The 16,151-nt window shown below is 41.8% G+C and overlaps 1 protein-coding gene across 8 annotated transcripts in view; it reads right to left on the minus strand.

The window, feature by feature from the left end:
- lrfn2b (leucine rich repeat and fibronectin type III domain containing 2b) overlaps positions 1-16,151 on the minus strand; it is a 164,270-nt gene that overhangs the window by 116,834 nt on the left and 31,285 nt on the right. For 5 of the 8 annotated variants that reach the window (XM_044169722.1, XM_044169714.1, XM_044169716.1 and 2 more), the window contains one exon: positions 3,700-3,760. The exons of 1 other annotated variant lie outside the window; for it this stretch is intronic. The gene's annotated coding sequence lies outside the window, so the exon portion shown is untranslated. Of the gene's footprint in view, positions 1-3,699; positions 3,761-10,374; positions 10,503-12,193; positions 12,440-16,151 lie in introns of those variants that run through there. 2 more of the 8 variants (XM_044169718.1, XM_044169719.1) reach the window with 2 other exon arrangements.

The following is a 16,151-nucleotide window of genomic DNA, read 5'->3' on the forward strand; positions in this document are numbered from 1 at the left end:
AAAATACTGAAATTAATACTATTTTGTCATTTGTCTCACTCATGTTTGAGTCCTTTTGGCCTTGTCACTGGACTTGAAAGCAAGCTTTGAAAGCCAGAAAATCTACAACCTGCTGAAGTAATTGAATCATTAGTATTGACCAATAATCCTATTACCACCCTCTCTCCCCCTTCTTGATATATTATGGTCATTTTGCAATTTAAGGCAGTAAAAATCAATGTGCGATGTAACAGTGGGAGTGTTTGGCCTGTTTGCCTCTATGCAGCACCCTGCACACCCTGACTGGAAGCAGTCAGCGTGCTGTGCTGTGGGATTGTGGGTCGGCTGCAACAGAAATCGATGCAGCTTTAAGACACAGTAGCCAGGTGTCTGTTCTCTCACTGTGGGGAGAAGTGGTTCTATAGGGAACGTGTTTTTAATGAGGCCCTCTGCCAGAGTGACACCTGCAGTGCCACAGGCTAGAGAGACCATTCACGGTGCTGCTAGCTTCCTCCGAGACTAACCGACCTTCAGCAGAGCTGCCACAGAGCCACAGACACCAGAGACAATGAGAGGAAGTCAACAGAAGAGCTTGGTTTGCACACAGTAAATATTGACCAAAGCTACAATCCTGATCAGAGAGAAGCCATTGTCTAACTAAAGCTTTTTATTTCATCCTCTTAAAGTAATAATCTGCAGCTTTCTTTAGATAACTAAATGCACTTTGCTGCTCTCTGAATCCTATTTCTTTTGTTTATAGAGGCAAAAACATTTGAGTAAATATAAGAAGCTGCCATTTACTTTTAGTGTCAAATATTACAGAATGTTGACCCCATGCTGTCAGTCAGCAGCTTCACTCTGCTTTCTCAAGAACATCAAATAGGATTATGGATCCAGAATCTATTCCTACTTTTTTCTCTTCTGTTTTCTCTTTGACTGTTATCTACTGCTGAACCATATTTTGGGGTTTGGGAATGTTATTTCCTATCCAAGAAAATTTGATGTACCATAAATTTCAAATAAAAGCCAGTATTCAAGTGATGGTTGAGTCTTAAATAATAGCCAGATAAAAAAAAAAAAATGTTGGGATTACCTGTACTATGATCACATAGAAATGTAGCTAATTTCCACAGCACTAATAATACTTTACATCAGTACAAAAACAGTCATGTCACTCATTTTCTCTTAGTGAAGGAAACTAGTATTTTTGTTACAGATTATTTCCACTTGCTCGCTGCTGAGAGGCTTTTAATGTGAAATGTCTGATGGACATGTTGAGTTTCACTGACGGCCGCTTAAAACTGATTGAAAAAACAACAAGGTAAAACAAATTGTCATTAATTAGTGAGTGATTATTTCTGTTAAAAAGAGAAACTGATGACTGTTGTACTGATGAAATTAGTGCTGTGGAAATTATGGAAACAGTGAAAAAAAATGCTCATAAAACGGGAATTGCTGAAATGGGAATTAAGGCCTGTGTCTTATATAAGCCTGTCTGGTCGGCCTCAGACCAGGGGCCAAGTGATCTCGGTTTGTTTGGCTCTGCTAGCACAACTTTTGAAACTACAATATAAACCTTTCCACACCTTTGCTGTGATCTTTGTATTATTTTATTCATATCTGCTGCTCATAGACTATGTGAAGCGTAGGCAATGAAGCAGATGACAGGTCAGCTGAGGGTTAGTCACCTCACTGAGTTTCAGTTGAAGTGAAACATGAAAGCAAACTGTCACTTAAAGAGCATGAAATGAAAGCAATTGAAAAGTCAGTTAATGTGTAAAAACTAAGTTCTGCAATAGGTCCAGTAGGTCAAAGCTGACCCAGGAAGTAGCTCTGCAAAATCTAAAGACTACAACAAAAACTTTTCTTTGTTTAAACTTCCCAAATGGTAAATGGACTGTACTTGTATAGCGCCTTTCTAGTCTTCCGACCACTCATAGCGCTTCACACTACACATTCACACACTGATAACTGCTCATCACTCCAATTAAACTAACTAATCAGTCACACCGAAGGCACAGCCCTCTGGAGCAATTTGGAGTTCAGTATCTTGCCCAAGGACACTTCGACATGCGGGCTGGGGGAAGCCGGGATCGAACCGCCGACTTTCCAATTGGTAGATGATAATAGATAATTAAGACCTAATTAAGTCTAAAAAAACGTTTTGTCAATCGCCAAATTCAAGAACAAAAATGTTAAAAGGAGGTATATCTAGACTTATCTAATCCCTGCAGCTGAGTTTCTTGAATCCACCTGCTAGCAGATATAAAACAAAGTTGAACAGACTATCTCTGACTTCTGGGAAAATACTGTAGAATGAGGACTCATTGAAGGAACTATTCATTCAAATGAACGTGAACTATTAAATCAGACACTCACAGTGGTAAAAGGTCCAAGTTGGTTCATTTCCATCTAACCTGCTGCATCACGAATCAGTCCTCTAATCTGTATGTTAGCGCTGCAGAGGGTGAAGGGGTACTGGGACCCCCTGTGACTGATTATGAAGCACCCCATGTCATTACGCTCATAATACAATCAACATCCCATGGCACTTGGCCAAGAAAACCTTTTTGATGTTTGTAGAAGGTATAAATAATGGATTGGTGACGTGTGGTGTGTCACAGGATGGATTCTGGGGACGCTGCTGGAACACAGGCAGTAATCTCAGCAGATCCTCCTCCTCTTGTCTCTAAAAGCTGTCAGATGATCAGGGAGCCTGCACAGCAGCTCTTTGGCAGGGATAAACAACAACACAAAGCAGCTCAATGAGTCCTGATGGGCTTCTGGCTGTAAACCAAAAGAGCAAACTAAATATCACTGTCACAAATACAAATGTCCCGTTCCTCTGCTCTGCATTAGTTTCCTCGCGGTATAAAAATGATACCTATAAAGTCATAAAGCCAAATTCATGTGTGCAGAAATCTGGAAACTTTGTAAAGATGGTTGAGAAATCAAACCCTGACAAAGTTACTGTTTTGCACGTTTCCAGTAACGTGTCCTGTAACTGTCAAGCAGGTATAAAAAGTTTTTCCTCTATGCTTTCACGCCCAAGCATGAAAACCATCCTGTCACCACAACTCGGCAAAACAAGCCCAGCCGACCGCATTAAGTTTTGTAGGCGCTGGATGGGCTGACGTGACCTCAATCCGCTGCCTCGCTGGCTGCCTACTTAGATCATGGTCGTCTCGGCCTGTAAGAGCTTCTCCTTCATCAGGTCCGGCTAAAGCCTCACACACACTGCCCATCACTGGTGTGGATTAGAGGGCTACAGCAAGCACACGTCTGAAGCTGTCTGCTCTCGCTGAGTCATGAGAGGCTGTAGCAGCTCTTCCAGACCCAAAGCATCACCTGAAAACCCTCTAAGTCGAGAGATTTTGGTAGAACTTATCCCTCTTCAAACATAAGCCCTAAAACCCAGCACTCTGTGGAGCATTAAAGAGTCAGGGTATAGCTTAGAATTCCTAGATGAACAACGTGGAAGTGTTAACAGAATTAAAAGCAAGATCCCAAGTTTTTTTTGAAGTTCTGCATGCAACATGCAACCCAAATCTCATTCAGGATAGTAATGGTCTACTTAGAATGTTCAAACTAAATGTTCTTTTGAAGCTCTTTTGGTCCATGTTACCATAATGACAGGCAGGTCACTGTTGAAATGAATTACATTTTTTACAACAAAGTTTTGGCCACCACAACTGTCAGCTATGGTAACTTTTTACTCACCTGTTAATTGCTGAGATGTGGTTACAGGGACACAGCTTTACAACGGAGTTCAAGGCCATCGCTGTAAAAAGAATACACCAAACATGAACATCAGTTTTTCAATAAGTCCAGTTTCACCCAAATAAAAAGGCTACATTTTGTGACGAAAGTGTGTTCTCCTGTGCTGAAAATGAAATTGTAGGTTTGAACACTTCAAACAGGCTTAAATGTTTTAAAATGTATATTTTTTAGTTAAGTTGAACTTGAAGTACTTAAAGAGTTGAAGTGTCAGTTGAACTGTAGACAGTGAAAGCAGTTGAAATGTCAGTTGAAAGTTAATTACCACAATGAGCTGAAATTTCAGATGAAATGAAAGTGTGAAAGCAAAATGTAATCTTTGAAAGCATTTAAACTCTTAGTTAACACAGATGAAATTTCAGATTAAAGCAGGAAACATGTCAGGTGATGTGTAAGCATCAAAGTGAATTGAGATGTCAGCGGAAGGTTAAACGACCCCATGAGCCAAAGTGTCAGTTGAAATGTAATCACAGAAAGCAGTTAAAGCCTTCATTAATGAGTACGAGACAACAGCAGCTGAAATGTCAGTTGATGTGTAAGTTTTAAGTACTACAACAGTAGGTCAAAGCTTAACCTGCAAAATCTATTTCCACCAAAAACTTTAAGAGGTTTTAGAAAATCAAGATCACGCCCCCGATAGACTGTGGGCGTGATTAAGGCTGTAACTAACGATTATATCTGTTATCGATTAATCTGCCAAATTTAGTCAATTAATCCTTTGGTCTATAAAATGAAAAATGAAAAAATGTAAATAAAAAAGTATTTTTTTCTGTCAAAATTGCAATCACAGGGGACTAGGAACTGAAACTGAAACAGTTAAACAATTGTCAAAATAGTATCAATTTGAATTTGATGCCTATCGACTGATCAGTAAATCGACTAATTGTTTGAGCTCTGATTGTGACTCTTTTTTTCAATGGCTGCAGCTAGCAGTTTCCCCCCAGCCCTGATGAGCAGAGTTTTATCCTAACCAATAGGAATGATGAGAGGTGTGCATTGTCCCATTGGTTGATACTACAAAGCAGATCCAATGGTAAGGAAGTGAGTTTGAGGCCCTGGCCCGGCTGGGAAAACAGACAAGAAATGATGCAGTGACTAAGCAATAACCTGAATGTGAAGTAAAGTGCCATTTAAAGAGCATTCTTTCCTTCAAAACGAGTTTAAATGTAAATGTCGGTTCCTCTTGTTCATCCTGGTAGAACAAAACGTGGATAACCTTTTTACTTAACAAATCTTTGTAATTCCAGCCATCCTTATTTGTTCCTTGTTTTGTTTTTTGTTGTTGTTGAAATACTCGTAAACCATAGCAGTTCATCAGCTTTGCTTTAAAACAGACTCATGTTGCTGTAACAAATGGAATATGCACGACCACACAGCACAACACAAAAGCTAGCTTGTACTCCACTGGATCTTGAAATATAAAAAGGTCTACAAGTGACAGCCGATCTGGGAACGCTTCCCTTCCGCCTTAAAAAGCCATTGTGCCTGTGTTGCATCTTTCCCTATCGGGCCTATATACAGGCCTTCGGCTGGGAAACCAATAAACATCGGCGTGATCCGTGCGGCGGCCTGCTGACGGGCCGCTGCCACGGAGATGACATCTGTACTCTGCCTGTCAGCCTCTGGAGCTGCTTCGAAAGAGTCGCCAGTCGGGCTCAGGCAAGTTTATATGGGGAAAAATGAAAGCAAACATCTTTTATAATGTGCATCACAGGCAGAGAAAAGCCCGTTAATCATTAAGTATGTTTACAAATCACAGGAACAAACAAATCATGCAAACGTGACAGTTTGATTAACTGCTCTGCAGCCACCTTAGTCTAACAGATAAAAAAACTAATGTTACAAATGAAGACATGTCATATTCTATTACCACATGTCGATGAAGTAAACTCATGCAAACACGCTACTCATTTAAATGCACAAACTGCACTTTGATAATATGTTTATCCATGTGGAATAATTAAAGTAGAAAAACAACCAAAAACAAACTGTGAAATGTGAATTCTACTTCCTGCTTTATGTACATGTACCGCTAACTGGTGTAGCAAACGACAAGCTATGATGAAACTGGTTATTGTGCTTTCCACAATAATGGTAGTAACAAAATAATTACATATGGTGTGTACATTTCTGTATTATTAATGTAGTAACCCTACTTAAATTCACATCTAGTTTCAATATTGAGACCTGATATTTAATGATAAATAATGATGATTTACATCTTAACAGCAGTGCCATCTACTGTCTTAGCTTTGAATGATCAATTCTTTTTAGGAGAACATTATTATCACTTGTCAAAATATAAAATTTATTTAAATGTTTAGCATGGAGTTTTATTCGTGACCTTGGGAACACATTGTAATATGATATTCTAAACTTTCCAGGCATTCGATGGTATTTAATGTCCTTCAGTGAATGGAACTTCAAGTGTCATCATGTGACCTATACAGAACTTCAGTCATGTGATAAAAGGTGGTCATTTCTGTCTGTACTTAAGTTATGTATTTAGGTCTGGTGATGACCTTCTGCAGCAAAATTCCATTTGCTAAAGAAGGTCATACAGGCCAAATGCTCGACAGCTACAGAAAATTAGTAAATTAACCTTGAGTTTATAATATTTATTTAAAAAAGTTTTTTCTCCATCAAAAACATGCAGAGTAGGCCTTAGTAGTTCCAGTCTTGAGTTTTTAAAGAGTAACTACACCCTCAATTGCTGCTAGAACCCCCCCTCCCAGCATGTTTAAAAATGCAACAGAGGAGTGAGAGGCAGAGGACTGCAGTGTGGGACGGGGGGGTTGTGACCACCGCTCAGTGTATCATGGACAGGGACGTAGAGCTGGTAGTCAGAGCTAACCAGCCATGAAAGACATGGAATCCAGCGGTGCTTTGACACTCACTAGGAGCGCATGCGTGGCCCTTTGAGAGACAGCGGCTGCTCTCCGCTGTGTGTGTGTGTGTGTGTGTGTGTGTGTGGGAGTGCCAGTACATTACAATTAACATAACATGAATATAGAGCAGTTATAAGTGGGCCTGTGTGTTGTGTTTACTGCCACAGAAGAGGAATAAATCTCTTGTTCATGTACCACGTCGTCTCTGTTCACTCTTTAAAGACCATGAGATGCGGATGAAAGCTCTGGAAAAAGAAAGTGGACTTTGACAAAATTGTCAAAATTGTCAAAATTGTCTTTCAGGTCTTTGAATGCTGATCATGAAAATGACATGGCATTTGCGCGTTTTGATTTCAAAGCTGTTTTTTTAATCATTCCAGGTCTTCTCCAGGTTGAAAGTTGAACCTTGTAAGCCAAGTAGTCAAGTCCAAGTCAAGTCTCAAATCCTCGTTTTTGTGAGGAAAATGTAACAGAGGAGCTGCTACAGTACATGTCTGCTGCCTGTCAGGCTGCGTACGGCCCCAAACACCTCCACCAATCAGAGGGTTAGGGCAGCCTGCAGGAAGCCTGAGAGGCGCAACCCAGGGCAAAACAGTTCCCAGTTAATGAATCTTATTACTGTGAGCGCACAGTGATAATTGAAGGCAACCTAGACAAAAATGTTATTTTGAAAAGTATGGGGGGCATGTCTGCGAGTTGACTGTACTATAAATGTATTGTGAATGTGCCCACTGACTCGTGACTCTGTAGAGCATTTGCAACAACAAGCAGCAGATGCCATTAAGGCTGATGATGAAGTAACAACTTAACTTTCTGTGCAGCAGTGTCACTAAGACAAATACCTGTGAACGCGCTTGCCGATTCTCACTCTGAAAGTGACTGATGTGTATGATTAATGAATCCATTTGCAGCTAAGAATTTCACTGGAGGAAATTTGCATGCACATAAGAGCACAACTCGTAGGAGAAGCTGTGATGAAGAGCAATGATTTGGTAACTGGCTGAAGTGGTCGATAGGTTGTTTGCACTTGTATTACGGGCTGCGGGGCAAACAAGTATCTATGGCTGACCTGGGGAAAGGCTCCGAGCTTTTTCTGGGCTTCGGAATGGAGAGAGAAGATTCACTTAGCTTTCCACTGCACTGCCTCCTATTGCTTTGGCCATTCAATTGACAAGCAGTCAGCCGGCAAGAGCACATTAAGTTTTAATCTGAGCGCGATGCATGCTTATCATTCCTGACCGGCCCAAATGAACTGTTGTCACTGGCAGCCACACAGTGAAGCAAAGCAAAAACAAGAGAGGAGCAGTGCGGTTTTTTAAGGCTGCGTGCACATGTACAGCGTGTTCTTACAAGTCTTTCATTTACATTCTCAGATCAGAGTGTATTGGATGGGATATTTTGACTATTACTGGCTCTAGCCTAGGTGGCGCCTCCATGCCTGTACGACCCCTGCAGGTTCTGGTGTACTTTCCTCTCCTCGTGTGTCTTGTGTGTCCTCTGTTAGTCTCGAGTTGTGTGTGTGTGTGTGTGTGTGTGTGTGTCTCCTGGTCCGGCTCCCTGGTCTCCCGCCTGCTGCTGATCACCGGCACACCTGACGCCCATCACTCATCAGTCTCCACAGCATAAATACCTGGCTCTTCCACACTACCAGCGCCAGATCATCTCCATACACTGTACGACTCTACGTAACGGCTCCCAGCTTCACCCAGCTTCACCCAGCTTCACCCAGCTTCACCCAGCTTCACCCAGCTTCGTGCTCCTGTAGCTCTGTCTAGTTGTCTCCTTTGTGTAAACTCTGGTTTGCTTGTCCCAGAAACCCCTCCTCGCTGGTGATCGCAGTCACATTCTCCTCCCGGATCTCTGCCAACCTGTTTGCCTGTCCTGTCGGCTACACCGCCATCCTGCCAGCAGTCTCCCTGACTCTGCCAGCGACACCTCACGAGCCACTACCACTTGGATCCAGTCCACTCCACTCCCGGACCAGAGCAGAACACACCTCCCCAGTCCCCGTTCCTGGATCTTCACAGTCCGCTCAGGGTCGGACGTGCCGCTTCCCCCGAGGGCTACAGTAGACGTCTCCGGCGCTACCACCCGGGAGAAGAGCTATCATCAGTCATCTCTGTTGTTTAAATAAACACTGAGTTACCTTTAAACCTACGCATTGTGTTCTGCATTTGTGGGTTCTCGATCGTGCACTACGACATAAGTAAATTAATATTACCTATTAATTATTAACTATATTAATTATACAGCATCCCAACTATGCTTTCAAGGGCAGATGATGTTGAATTTACATTTCAGAAGACACTGAAACTCCTGTAGTGTCCTGAAGTGTGTGTATGATATGCACACATTTATTATACGTCTAAAAGTATAATAATGAGTTGTTGTTATTGGCTCTGCTACTGATGCTGACATTATTTTTCCTATAGCTGTCATTCCTATTATTACTAATTTATTAATATTAACAATACAATTACTATTCTACAATATGAAAAAAAAAATTCTACGTGGTCTTTGCATTGTGCCTCCTTAAATGGATCAAATGACAATGTGTCATGCGAAAGGTGGCGTTGGTACTGATGAACCCACAGAGAATTATCACCAACTCCGCAGCTCCCCTCAGCTCTACAGAGCTTTTTAGCCTCTTTCAGCTCATTGTTTTGGTTTTAAGGCCACCAATTTTACTCACTCAGCCTTGTTTCTAACAGCAGCAGCAGCTGTACAAACACACGGTACACTACCTGCTCAGCACCAAACAGCAGACAGTCTGTCTGTCACTGGATATACACATTATGAATAAAATGGGAAGTGATTAACAACTTGTGCAAGTGTGCAGAAGCTGTCAATTTCTATTGGCACTGGTACACCCTGATGGAGAGCTAATGGCTATAATTAATAATAATAATTATGATAATAACTTTATTTGTATAGCACATTTCATGCAAAGATGCAGCCCAAAGTGCTTAACTAGACAACTAACATTACATTAGAGAGGAGGGAAAGGAACGGTACTATCGGGCACACAAACAAAATCTAATGATCTCCCTACATAAAAGCCCATTAAATGCCCAATTCTTCAGTGAATGACTTTCTGGAATAACACTGAGGACAATCTAACTGAAATGATGTATTAATGTGGAATCAGCAAGAGCTGTTGAGCACTTGAGTTCTGCTCTTAATGCACTGACAATGTGAAAATGAAGCAATCCTTTAGATGGTAAAAACAGATGTTTTTCAGCTGCCAATTCTCACTGCATGTAACGTTTGTTCTTTAACATATCGTTCTTCTGAGATACAATGAGATCAAAGTTTGATCATTACCACAGGGAAATTAGGTCACTGTAGCAATAAACAGCAACAAAGGAAACAATCCTGCAGAATGTACTACTGCAATGTGTTAAGTAGGAATGTATGGAGTATTAATGATATAAGATATGTTTGCGCTGAAATATGTGCTAAATTACTAGAACTTTGTATGCATGATCCAATAATTAAAAAGGAACATTTCAACCTAACGGCTGCCACATGCAAACACAATCTGCTCCTTTGCATCACGGAGGAGCTTCAGTGGAGTAATTAGATGGTTAAATGCCTTGCTCAGGGGCACTTCACAACGGTTGCCGAAGGAAGGAGAATTGCCAACCATTAGGGTCAGGGGCAGTGTGCTTCATCCCAGTTCTTCCCTTTGGTCCGTCCTTTACCAAACATTTACTTATTTGTCACTTACATATTTCTCTGTTTCTGTTGTCAGAAAACACACAGGCTCATTTAGTTGTCTTCGTCGTGTGCTCACAGAGCTTTGAGTCTGCTGCATTGGAGAGAAACATGTAGTTCAGCTCACATTCAGGAGCAATGTGGTGTCCATCTGCAGAGATTAACAAGTGAGTTATTATTAGGTATTTGTTAAAAGAATGTTTTCCATTTTGCAAACAGTAACACCACTAACTGTCACACCACTGTGACTGTCCCTACCATTGTCATCATTATGTTTGTGCTGTTGCCATGACTACACATATAGAGCTGTAATTCACAAAAGGTAAGTAAAGCACAAATAATATAAATCATTTCAGTTTCATTGTTTTTTATGTCTCTCTCTCACACACACACACACACACACACACACACACACACACACACACACACACACACATCATAACTGCTGTCATTGTTGCTTATGATCTGGTTGAGATCCACTTCATGTCCTTCACATAAATGTATTACTGTCACTAGCTAATTATGTCAGAATAATGAGCTTTCTCATTTTCTAAGCTGGAAATAATTTATTAATAACTAATGCTTTTGGAAGTGTTTCGGTTTCGGGACTTCATCGATGTACAGTATAATTACAAGACAAACTAACTGCTACTGTATATTAAGAAGTGTATTTGTAACATATGCAAATGTATTAAGTCATCATCGATTGTCCATTTTATTGTTATTGTGGAGGGAGAATGTCTGTACAGCTGGTGATCTGACCTGCAGGATCCACCCTGAACATCCATCCATCCATCCATTTTCTACCGCTTGGTCCCGTTAGGGGTCGCGGGTGACTGGAGCCTATCCCAGTGACTTTGGGCCTTAGGCAGGGTACACCCTGGACATTGGCCAACTCGTCGCAGGGCTAACACAGACACAGACAAGGACAGACAACCATTCACTCTCACACTCATTCAATACGGGCAATTTAGAGTTATCAATTAACCTACACATGCATGTCTTTGGACGGTGGGAGGAAGCCGGAGAACCCGGAGAGAACCCACGGTAACACGGGGAGGACATGCAGACTCCCCACCCTGAACAACATCTTATTTATCAGCATCATCTTAGTTGACTTTCAAACTGGTGAGCTGCGAGGACCATTTAGGATTTGTGGGCACTGGCAGACGCCATAAAAAAAAAAATCAGGGAATGTGTCTTTAAGCTCACCTTCAACCTGACTCCTGAGATACAAAGTTGCACTCTCTTATTGTGCAGGATATTGAAAATGTCAGTTTCCATAATGATGAAAATTTCTCTCTGCAACACAAAGCTAGACATGCAGATGCAAGCAGCTTTGCCTGTGTTGTCTTGCTAGAGTATATGGATTTGCAATGAGATGCAGCAAGTCAAAAGAAATGCACTTTATATATATATATATATATATATATATATATATATATATATATATATATATATATATATAATGAATGAATGGATGGACCATAACGTCAGCTTGGAGAGCAGTCCTGATTACAGGAGTCTTTTGGTTGTTTTGTTTTTTTACCTGAACAGCCAATCGCACCACCCAAGATCACCTATTTTATGTTATCTTTATAATGGCGGCAACAGCAACAATAAGTTTCTCCTCCTCCACTGTGACCGCTACGAGACCACAGAAAGAACTTTGAGGTGCTGTAGCCGGAATGTTCCAAGAGTGGAGCTTGCCTGACAAAAAGGGGGTGCTTTTACATAGAAAAAACCAAACGTCCCATGCAGCTGTGGGTTTGGGGCTTAATGATCAAATTTTCACCTGGTATTAACATGTGATCTGTATCTGTATATCTTACCTGGATCAGGAAAAATCACTTCAGGAGACTCTCAAGAGACCACTACGACCTGCAAGACGAGGGTCACGTGAGCGCCGGGATGGGGATAGCCAAACGAGCACTGGTGTTAGCAAGCTTCTCCACTGGTACCGGTGACTTTCTGACAGTATGAAGAACGTTACCCTAGTTAGCAAGATGCCTTGCTACAGATGCCTTTGATTGTCTTCTTCCATCACGTGACCCTCACCTTGCCTGCTGTAGTGGTCCTTCAAGTGGCAGGTAGACAGGCAGGTAGACAGGTAATCAGGGAGGTAGACAGGCAGGTAGACAGGCAGGTAGGCAGGTAGACAGGTAATCAGGTAGGTAGACAGGCAGGTAGGCAGGTAGACAGGTAGACAGGTAATCAGGCAGGTAGACACGCAGGTAGACAGGTAGACAGGTAGGCAGGTAGACAGGTAGACAGGTAATCAGGCAGGTAGACACGCAGGTAGACAGGCAGACAGGTAGGCAGGTAGACAGGTAGACAGGTAATCAGGCAGGTAGACACGCAGGTAGACAGGTAGGCAGGTAATCAGGCAGGTAGACACGCAGGTAGACAGGTAGACAGGTAGGCAGGTAGGCAGGTAGACAGACAGGTAGGCAGGTAGACAGGTAGACAGGTAATCAGGCAGGTAGACACGCAGGTAGACAGGTAGGCAGGTAATCAGGCAGGTAGACACGCAGGTAGACAGGTAGACAGGTAGGCAGGCAGACAGACAGGTAGACAGGTAGACAGGTAATCAGGCAGGTAGACAGACAGGTAGACAGGTAATCAGGCAGGTAGACAGGCAGGTAGACAGACAGGTAGACAGGTAATCTCTACTCACTCAGCCACTGGACACGTGTTGTGGAGGTCAGTATTTTTGGGATCAAAGTTCAATTTAGTTGAACTTTTGCCGCACAACCAGACGGAAAATCAGTGTAGTGTGTGCCACGATGTCTGACGCAGCTGCACAAGAGAGTGCAAACGCTGCTGAACCCAAATTGTCCATGCAGGTAGATTTGGTTTCATTTCCCTAGGTTTTGAGCTATCTGTCTCCAGTAGAAAGTTGTTCCAATAAAAAATGTTGACAGTGAGGTGTGTGGATAATCCAGAGAAACAGGGACATTGTTTCTGGAAAGAGATGTTGCTGTTGAAAATTTTAAATACAAAAAACACCACAAATGAAATTTCATTCATCTCCATTGTACTGTGATTGAGGTGGAGATTTCAGAGGCCGACACCTCACAGCTGGACACATAAAATTAAAACTACCTGCATGATTGGATACTATTAGAGGGAAGCGAGGGAATATGTTTTTTTGGGAGAATCAGCCCTTTAACTGTTGTTCGAAGCCATTGTTCTACTGGGTGCTGGATTAGAGGCACTTCAGTGAGTCCTGTGGTACTTGGCAGCCACAACACTCTCATAACTGTAGTAAGAGGAAGGAAGTGGCTGTGTGGTATTACTGCTGTGTGGAAACTAGAACACAGCTTTATAGCTCATCATGGAGCAGTAACATCTATACCAGAACAGTGACAACAGAGTGATGCGGCTGTTCTCAGTTAAGCATGTGGAGCTTCCAAAGGTGTGTGCAGGTTCTTCACTAAGCAGTGACCTGTCAGAGTGAGAATGCTGCAACTGAATAGGCTGAGCACACTAATGCCTGAGGCCTATTTGTCTTTCATGCCAAGTTGATCTGATTAGCGAGGCTAAATCCAGGGACCTCCACGCACGCTTGGCCAGGTCCCCCTCGAAAAAGAGATTTTAATCTCAAGGGACTTCCTAGTTAAATAAAAATAAAATAAACACTGCTCTGCACCCTCACAGACACACCTCGCTACAAAGACCTGAACGTATTCATATGCTTTGGCAGAGACTATATGGAGGAGGATCATGGGAGAATCCAGCTGCATAGATTTCATGCCTTGCTTCCTCAGTGGTGTCTTCAGGCACCCTGGGAGAGCCCCACTACAGCGTACTGCCTGTCTGATTCTTAGTGTCGCAGCACGTTTACTGTACAAACAAATAGACGATTCCATGTTTTCTTTTGTGCCTGCATTCATTTGTATTCATATTCAGAGCTTCCCACTGTTGGGCTGACCACCCCAAATAATTTATTCATTGTTGAAAAGCACAAATTGCACAGTAGTTATTATGTGTATCTCAGAATTTCATCATTCTAATTTAAAAGACAACATGGATCTGAAAGTCTGGATACAAAAGGTGAAGTAGCCAGAATGAGCTCCTTGAGAGTCCATGTGACGTCGCTTGTAATATTCCTTTTTCACAGCAGACAGTTTGACTTGTTTCAGGAAGAAAAAAACAACATTGTAACTAATAACATTACTGATAATTTTATTCTACGTAAGTGTTCCAGTAAGCCAGCCAATTAGCCAGCATGCACACTACCACCAACTGAGATGGAATGCAATCCAAAATGCACTAATGCACCCAAAACACCCATACACATCTCAGTGTTCTGTACCCGAACACTGACAACATTTGTCTGCCAACAGTAACTCTTTGTCACTCATTATATAATGACCATCAACAGGTGGCATTACAAGTAGTGTCACTATTGTCTGTGTAAAAGTATCGTTCATTTATTTATTTAGCATAAACCAAGATGACTGGGACTGTGCTGCCTCACAGAAATTAATCAGAAACACTGCAATATGCTTCTTCTGCAGATATGTCCAGACATCCAGCATTCACTGTGTCCAAAAGGGACATCTGATCACGAACTGTCCACCTCCATGAGGAAAAGATTTCCTCTGTGGGGTTGAGGGACGGAGAGTGAGTCCTGGGATGGGCTGCAAACACATGACTGGACCAGATGGTGAAACGCCACATCGTCCCGTCCAATTACAAAATGTTCACCTGCCCCCTCGCCTCACCTGGCACAAGTCTTTCACAGAGGTGAGCAAGGAATGACAACAGGCGCTCAGTAGGGTTGGGTCGAGTTCCGGTTTTGCCGGTCCGGTCTGGTGTACCAGCATTTGTCATTATGAGCGTTTCAGTGGACAGAAGTCCTTCATTTCTTAACAAGGCTTTTATTGTGAAACATTTGCAGGAACGTGTTGTGGAAAATCATTCATGGGATCTCATTGTGTTACGCTTGGGAGCGACTGAGTCACATGCGACACCTAGTGGTAGAATCCGGTATTACCGTCCGGTCCGGTATTTAGCTTAATATCAAACCGGTTTGAAAGTTTTTACATCAGCCCAACCCGAGCACTCAGCGTTGTAAGTTCCACTAAGGAGTTTATGCAATTTTATTTTTTATTTCTTGTTAGATGTAGATGTAACAGAATGTAGCAAATTGCTGTCTAATTTACAGTAATTTTGTTTTATGTTTTGAAAGTGAATATAACAGTTTTGACAATAGTATGTAAACATGTCAAATGGAGTTCTGGTGGTGGTTGAGTTTGAAAGATGTGGTCATTGAATGCATTTTTGTGTCAAAGCAATAAAACGTGATCCAGTTTAGTCCACACTGACTTCTGCCGTGCTGACTGTGTGAAGAGTTTTGAGAAAGTGAACTCAGAATTGAGAAATGGGTACTACCAACTGTAAAATACTGTAATTACACGATGTGCTCATCCTGCGGTGACTTGTCAAAATGTCTGGCACTGGAAAGATCTGTGAAGATAATTAAATGCAAACGTATAACAAAGTAAACCTTTCCACTTGGTTAAGACAGAAATAAACATGCAAATTAAAAAAGTAATAATAATAAAATTACTGTACAGTGTTAGCACACCTTGAGAGACAACATTTATTTATTTCTTCATTTATTACTACTTAGTTTTGCCTGTCATATTTGTCAGAGATTTTACTTTATCATTCATACCGAGGTAGCCATCCCTTTCAAACCACAGTTTATTACATAATGGGTTATTTCTGTGTAGCTCTAGCCATCATTTTATTGGTTATGATAACACTGCTGAGATCTGA

The sequence above is a fragment of the Siniperca chuatsi genome, linkage group LG16 (genome assembly GCF_020085105.1).
Source record: "Siniperca chuatsi isolate FFG_IHB_CAS linkage group LG16, ASM2008510v1, whole genome shotgun sequence".
Lineage (NCBI taxonomy): Eukaryota > Metazoa > Chordata > Actinopteri > Centrarchiformes > Sinipercidae > Siniperca > Siniperca chuatsi.